Here is an 8,003-nt window from a genome sequence, read left to right as displayed (position 1 = left end):
ATGAACGGGACTCAACACAGGTGGTCATTCCGCTGGGGGCTGCAAGGCCACCCGTGACCACTACGCATTGAACAAAAAACACGCTGGGTAGGCAAGTCTGAAACTCCATGGCCCAGAACTTTCCAGAACTGTAAGGTGTGGTTGGGAATTCAAAGAGGCCTCTGACAACACACAAAACAGATCCCTTTGTAGTTAAAGTCCCTTTGTAGTTAAATTTTCTATCATCTTGCTGACAAGGATGTTTTACTGCTGCAATTGTAAAGCTATAAAACGCAAAAAGAAGAAGCCATTTCCAGCTTCGGGAAAGTCGGAATGATAAAATGCAGCTTCATCAACAAGAAATCTTTGGCTGGGGCACCGAGTTGGTTCTGACGGATGGGAAACTGGGGGCGGGCGGACCAGGGTCACCCTAGAAAGGACAAGACGCTCAGTTAAATTGTAAACAAAGAATCATTTTGGTGTAAGTCTGGCCCACGCAGGCATGGGATATACTTACGCTACAAAGTCGTCCTTCACTGCCTGGCCTTCTGGTTTCACTAGGCGCCTGGCTTTTCTGGTTTGTTTGTTAGTTTGACTCCATTTGGCCACTGTAGGTGGCACTGAAGAGCAAGGTGGAGCCCCGCCCCCGCAAGCCTGAAGAATGGAGCACCTGGGACAGGTGTGGGTGCAGGTGCGACCCGAGGTTGGCAGGCAGGGCTGTCTGAGTGGCAGTTGGTTTAACCATGCCCCCAAGGCTTTGAGTCAGGCCAGGTGAGGGGGTTGGGGGTGTTACCATGGCTTGGGCAATGACTGTTTAGGTACACAGCTGAGTGAGGAGACAGGTGTGAGTCTGATAGGGGTTTATCACACGTCTCATGCCTCTCACGGAGGGGGGCTGCCTCACCACAGGAGATCTGGCCCTGATGCCCCTCCCAGGCTAAGGTGGACCCCAGACTTGCTCTGCCTGCACCCTCCTCAGAAAGGGGTTTCCAGTGGGCGTTTCTATTAGCATGGGGTGGGGGCTACACCTTCAGGCTTTAAAACTGCAGAGCATCAGCCTCAGGGCCTTACCCAGGTCTCAGCCCCCTCCACTGCCCCGAGCTTGGGGGTGGCCATGGGGACACAGGCACAGTCATGCGGAAAGAGTTCCCCCAAACACCATGAAGATGCCCCTGGAAACTCCCACCCCACCCACCCATTTCAGGGGGTGCTTCTATGGGCACCCACATTCCCCAATACACGGGTCTTTGTTTCTGCTTTTTTTTTTTCACAATGCAAATAAGGTGAAAATACAATAGGATTCCCGTAATAAATAGAGAAGCTGGCCAACACCCCCCTCACCCCTCGCCTGCTATCTGGGGGGCTGCCCACTCCATCTCGATGGTCCCGCCATTCCCAGCAGGACCTCCCCTGACTCCAGGGCGACCTGCAAGGATGCCTGCTGAATTCCCAATCTGTCCTAGTCCCTTCAAACACTCGGTGACCTCACTTCCTGCCATGCTGCCCCTCCTGCCCCCAGAGCAGGCTCCGTGGAGCAGGCTGCAAGGGTGGCCTCCCCACCATGCCCCGCCACCGACACTCTGACTACTCCTGCGTCCCCTTTGTTAGGCCTCGGCCCCCTGTGTGCTTCACAGTCCAGCCTAGAGCCCCCAAACACACAGGTGCCCCCGCATCCCTGCTGGTGGCCACAGGCCAGCACTGCAGAGACGGGGTCTGGGCTGGGGCGACTGGGCACTACCTGTGCTCTGCATGAACACTGCCCCCAGCCCACTGCCCATCTCTCTCTTCTGCCCTGCAGGAGTCTGGGACTTAGCCACTCAGAGGCAGGGCCTTTCCTGCACCCCCAGGCAGGGGCAGGTGGGACTCGGGCCAAGATGAGGGTCTTCAGAGCAAGCTGTCCAGGAGCCGAGGGCAGAGGGCCACTAGGGGACCCCTGGAGAAGTGGGCGAGCCCAGACCCCTCCATGGCCACAGTGGGCCAGAGAAAATGGGCCCAGAGGGGAGTGGCCTCAGGATCCCCAGGCTGACCCAAAGCCTTGAAGTCAGAGCACCTTCCCTGTGTGGCCTGTCTCCTGAGCTCACAGGGTGGAGCAGGAGGCTCCACTCCCCAGATGTGACTCCTTCCTTCCTCTTCTGGGTAAGGAGGGCCGCTCTGTCGGCCCCTGGGAACCCGCCCAGGGGCTCCCCCAGCTCAGGGGCCATGGCCTGCACCTGAGTGACTGGGGGTCTAGGGCAGGTCGACACCACCCACCCCTCTGGTGAGCCCCAGACCCCAGGAGAGACAGATGGGGAAGGGGAGGGAGCAGAGGAGGGAGTGTCCACTCGGAGGGCAGCCCAGCCCCCTCTGCTTCCTCCAGGCTCTGCTTCCTCCAGGCGAGCCCCAGCAGGACCCCAGGGAGCTTTGGAGGGAGGCAAAGGGCCCAGCCCTTTCAGGCCTGGGGGCCCTTGGAGCCAGCCTCCTGAGGAGCACGGGCCCACCCCAACAGGAAAGGAGCAGCTTCCCAGAGCCTAGCAGCACCCCCCTGCCCCACACCAGGGTGGGTGCGCAGCTACAGGTATGTGCTTTGGCCTGGCTGGGGGACACTGGGCATCCCCTGAACCCTCAGCAGGCTGGACCAGCTGGTGGGAGCCCCCTTGCCCCCCACCCCAGCCATCACTCGGAGCCGCCCTGTTGTGACTATGGGCTGGATCTAGTCCCCCAGGAGAGGGAGAGGGGCTGGTCAGGGGATAGACTTGCAGGGAGGGGGTGTGGGAGGTGGTTCGGGTGGGAGACAGCCCAACAGCAGGGCCTGGGGCGCAGGAGGCAGAGCTGGCTCCCCACCTGGAGTTCTGTCATTACTGGAGTCAAAGAGAGCCTCCTGGGGTCCCTGCAGAGCTGCCTGCCAGTAAGTCCCCTCCCAAGGGTCCCTCCGCCCTCCCGCAGGCCCAGCTGTGCCTGCCACCCCACTCTGGTGGTCTCCCGTGGCCCTGAGGCCTGGGGTGGGCAGGGGTGAGCACCCTGCCCAATAAGCGCAGCCCCTCCCTCTCAGCCTGCCTGCTGCCTGGGATCTCTGCAGGGGCTTTCTTTCTTTCTTTTTTTTTTTTTAATAATAAATTTTATTTTTATATTCCCCATACAATTGCAACCCCCTTATTTTGACCCCAATCCCTCCCCTCCCGCCCCCTACCCCCCATAAAGTCTCTGGTTCATAGTTTTTTGTTGATTTTGATTTTCACTTTCTTATAATTAGTCTTTTTCCCGGTCCCTTATTTAGGTTTTCTAGATTCCTGCTATGAGTGAGACCATCCGGGATTTTTCTTTTTCTTTCTGGCTTATTTCGCTGAGCATGATCCCTTCCAGCGCCATCCATGTTGCTGCCAGTTGCATGTGTTTATCTTTTTTGAAGGCTGAGTAATATTCCATGGTGTATATGCACCACATCTTCTTGATCCAGTCATCTATTTTTAGGCATCTGGGCTGTTTCCAAAGCTTAGCTATTGTAAACAGTGCTGCTATAAACATAGGGGTGCAGGTGCTCTTTGGAATGGATGTTTCTGTGTCCTCTGGGTAAATACCTAGGAGTGGAATGGCTGGATCCTATGGAAGCTCCATCTTTAGCAGGTTGAGGAATCTCCATCAGTCTCCATAGTGGTGGGTCCAGTGTGCACTCCCACCAGCAGTGCAGGAGAGTTCCTGTTTCTCCACAACCTCGCCAACATTTGTTGTTGCTAGTTTTTTTAATATGTGCCATTCTCACTGGTGTAAGATGGTATCTCGGGCCTCCCCGGTGGCGCAGCGGTTGAGGGCTGGGTTGCAAAGCTGCCCGCAGCCTCTGCAGCGCAAGTTCGATCCCCGGCCACCAGTGAGGGTCCCACCTGGCGCGCAGACCTCTCCTGCCGCCCGCTGCTCCCCTCAGCAGTGTCCTTCGGTCCTTCTGCCTGCTCTGCTCCCCGCTCTGGCTCTGGTGAATTCTCTCAACCTCCCGCGCTTCTGCCTGTACCCAGTGCTTGTATAAATGATAAATAAATAAATAAATAAATCTTAAAAAAAAAAAAAAAAGATGGTATCTCATGGTAGTTTTGATTTGCATTTCCCTGATGACAAGTGATGTTGAACATTTTTTCATATGCCTGCTGGCCATTTGCATTTCCTCCAACTGGGAGAACATTTTTGCACCCAACACTAATGATAAAGGACTGATCACAAAAATCTGCAAAGAGCTGATGAGACTCAACAACAACAAAGAAAATAATCCAGTCAAAAACTTAGGGTCTATCCAGGAGGAACTCGGCGGGGTCCCCTCATGCAATTGTAGCTGCAGAGACCCTACTTCCAAACGAGGCCCCACTCACGGATCTGGAGACTGCCATTCACCCCAGTTCACCCAGGAGCCTGGAGGGGGGCCATGGTGGTCTCTGAGGGGCTCCCTCTGCACGCTGACTGAGCCTCCGGCCCCCAAGATCTGCTCTCTCTATCAGCGGCTCAGGCACGTCCTCCCTGAGGCCTCCTGGGGCTTCTTGAGGACACGCAGCAGGAAGGGCTGTGAGTGGACGCCGTCTCCTCCTCTGCCAGCTGCGGGCTGGCCCCCAGCTGCTGCCGCGGCAGGTGTGGCCCTGCTATCAACCCCCCATAACCTGAGACCCTGAGCTCCTTCCTCCTTCCAGAGGTGGGGGGGGGGTTCCCATGGGAGCTCTGGTTGAAATGACAGAACGGAGCCCACCTGTGCCCGGGGAGGAGCGCCTGCCCAGGCTGGGAGCACCCACCTGGGCTGGCACAGGAAGCCCCTGCTCCCCCAGCCCCAGCAACCCCCGTCAGAGCCGCTGCAGCTGCTTGCCGGCTCCTCCAAAAGCTAAATGCAGAATCTGATGCCACCAGCGCCCGGAGCAGCGACGCAGGCCCCTGGGCGTCGGTGCCCGCCACGTCCCTTCACAGCAGGGAGAAGGCAGAGGCACCAAGGCCGAGGATGCGGAACGCAGTGGGTCACGCTGTCCTCGTTTCGGCTTCAGGCAGGAAGCAAATCCTCAGTGGCTGCCACGTGCGTGGCCAAACCTCGCGCCATTCTAGTGAGCTGAACCAGAAGAGGGACAAACAGCGGCCGGTTACTCCTACAGGAGGCCCGACAGCTGCGGAGCCGGAGCAGGCGGCGGGCGGGGCGGGTCCGGGGACACAGGGGTGAGGTCCGCACAATGAGGTGGGCGGATTTAGCGCCCCCCGCCCCCCGCCCCGCACACCTAAAAAGATAGATTTTCCATTCTGTATATTTTACCACAATAAAAATGAGAAAACCTCCTACCAAGAAGAAAAGACGGAGCAGACACACGGAGGAGATACTGAGGACCTGCAACCTGGAATCTTGGGGTTCGTCGTGCCCTTCTGCCTTCCTTTGACTTGCTCAAATATTTTCATAATAAAATTTAGAAATAAAAGGGAGGTTGAGTTGTCACTTCCGCTTCTTCCCCCGCTTCTGGCGGGACGGCACAGCCTTGGCCCTGGCCCTGGCCCGGCCTCTCTCGGGCCCACAGGCTGGACCGCAGTGCACCCCGGGGGCGGGGTGGGGGCTCGTGAGCAGCAGCCACTTGTTTCTCACGGGCTTGGAGACTGGACGTCCCAGGTGGAGACACAGCGGGGAGGGCTCTGGAGCGGCCAGCTGCTGGCCCCCCCCATGCTCTCGTCCTGGAAGGGGTGGGAAAGCCTCCGGGGCGCATTTGCAAGAGCACCCACCGATGCCATCATGGGTGCCACCCTGGTGACCTGAACACCTCCCAGAGGGCTGGCCTCCACCACCATTATCTTGGCAGGTTAGATTTCAACACAGGGGCTTGAGGGGGTCACAGGGATGCGGGCCAGAGCCCCTTGCTCTGAGCAAAGGGTGTCGGCCACGCGCCGCCAGCTGTGACTTGAAATGCGCTGTGCTGCACACTTGCCCTCTCGCACGTCTGGCATTGCCAGAGAAAAGCATGGAGGGCGGCCCAAGGAGAATGAGAGCCTGGAACTGAACCTAGCTAGTCCCAGCACAGGCCAGCCCAGGGCCCCAAGCCCCCAGAGATGTGTGCAAAAAACACCCGAGGCCACGGGACTGTTTGTCACGCAGCATTACCACCTAAGTACTGACCGATGCCGGGAACCTAGGGGAGCCCCTGGGCAGGACTGTGGTGGACAGGGCCGCTCTCTGGTTCCCTTGGGTGGGAAAGGCATCTGTGGGTGTGCAGGGTCAGCACGGAACGCCAGCAGAGCACAGGCCTGCAGGGTCCTCCCCATGCCAGCTGACCCCCACGGCCCTGTGCATGTCCCTAAGTTACTCCTCACCTTGGCGAGTCACCCTCAAGCTTCAAAGATCCAGGGGAAGCATCTGATTGGTCACAAACACACGTCGGTTTTCAGGTCTGGGAGAGGAGGAAGCGGGTGGAGCCACGGAGCCACGGAAGAGACGAGAGCCCAGCGTGGGCTGAAGGGCAGAGGAGGGCACTGAGGCTGGGGTGTCGTGGCTCTGCCTCTGCCCCTCCTTGGACATGCAGGCAGGGGTGTTGTCTCCTGCCCCGGGTGTGCTCAGCACAGCTGCCAACCGATCCCAGCCCTGTGTGCCTGACTGCACCCCCAGGGAGACGAGCTACTCCTTCCCAGCCAAACAAGCCCTTGGTGGGGACCCCTGGATGCCCGCCGAAACCACCTGTTACCACCCCAGGGCAGGGAGAGGGAAAAGGAGAGGCAGGCGAGCAGTAGGCATCACCCGTGTGGAGTCTGCGGGGCGTGGTTTCCAGTCTTGGCTGACACTTTCTAATGGGCACCTGGGGTAGGTGGCACCTGGGGTGCTCATCTCAGCAGCCGGGACATCAAAGTCGGCTGAGCAGCTGCACATGCAGGTTTGGCAGATGCTCAAGAAAACCAACAAGCAGCCCCGAAGCACAGCTGGAGGAGGGAGGGCCGGCTGGCCGACGGAGCAGCAGGCTGGGGACACAGGGATCAAGCACCCCCACACACTGTCCTTCATGCCCCCAACTTTGCCTGTGCCTCCCACTGATTAAACCCAACAGGAAGAGGGGCGCTCTGCTGTGGCCCTCACAGGGCAGCCTCTGGGGTGCAGAGCAGGCAGGGCGTGAGGATGGATGTAGGGAGACATCCAGCCTGGCTGGGCCAGGGCTGCCCCCGAAGAGCCGATTCACTGGGCTCCTCACTGGGGTGACCCTGGTACCCCGGAGGACTCTGTATGGTCGTCCCCAGGTCCATGCCAGCCTCGACCTAGCACAGCTATCACAGCCTTGCGCAGGCTCACCTCAGGCAGGTTAGGGCTCGTGGGGCCCAAACCCTCAGCGCTCCCTCCAAAGCCTGTGTGCCCCAGCTGCAGACCTGGGGTCCCTATTCCAGGCCCCTCGCGCCTGCTCTCCCCGAGCCAATCAAAGGGGTGTGGGAGCCCAGCTTTGCAGTTTGATTCCTCTTATTCATTCACTCATTTATTCATTCTTGCAGGAAGCCCTCTCTGGGCTCTGCAGACCCCTCAGGCCAGGTGGGGCCACTCCCTCCCCTCCTGGGGCCCGCACAGGCAGAGGATCTCATAGGTCAGTGCCTGTGCCCAACACCTTGGCCACGTGGCAGGTCAGGGTGCAGGTCCTGGGTTCAGACAGACGGCCGCAGTGACACGAGCGCTGCCGGGACGGGAGTCCGCAGGCCTGTGGGGCCCGGTGCACATAAGTGTCACATAAACGTCACCCGTGGCCTCTCCAGGGTGCAGCAGTTGTGTCTGAAAGAAAGCAGCCTGCACGCCTTGACTTAAAGGGACTTCGTTGTTTGACTGCTCTGTTTGTTAGGGGGAAAGGATGTCCTGAGATAATCTCATACAGGCTTTGTGGACTCCACCCCCACTCCAGACTAAAGCCATCAGGACATTGGGAAAGACAAATCCCGTCACCACCAAGGGGAGGGTGGCTGGGACCTGAGGGTGGAGTTGGGCAGCCAGGTTGGATATAAAAACCAAACACGTGGGCCTTGCTCGCTCTCTGGCTCGCGATCGCTCGCCTCCTGGCTTCACCGCTCCTGGCTGGCGGCCAGCT

The sequence above is a fragment of the Talpa occidentalis genome, unplaced genomic scaffold, assembly GCF_014898055.3.
Source record: "Talpa occidentalis isolate TD23 unplaced genomic scaffold, MPIMG_talOcc4v2.1 talOcc4.7, whole genome shotgun sequence".
Classification (NCBI taxonomy): domain Eukaryota; kingdom Metazoa; phylum Chordata; class Mammalia; order Eulipotyphla; family Talpidae; genus Talpa; species Talpa occidentalis.
Note: the sequence above shows the minus strand (reverse complement) of the source record.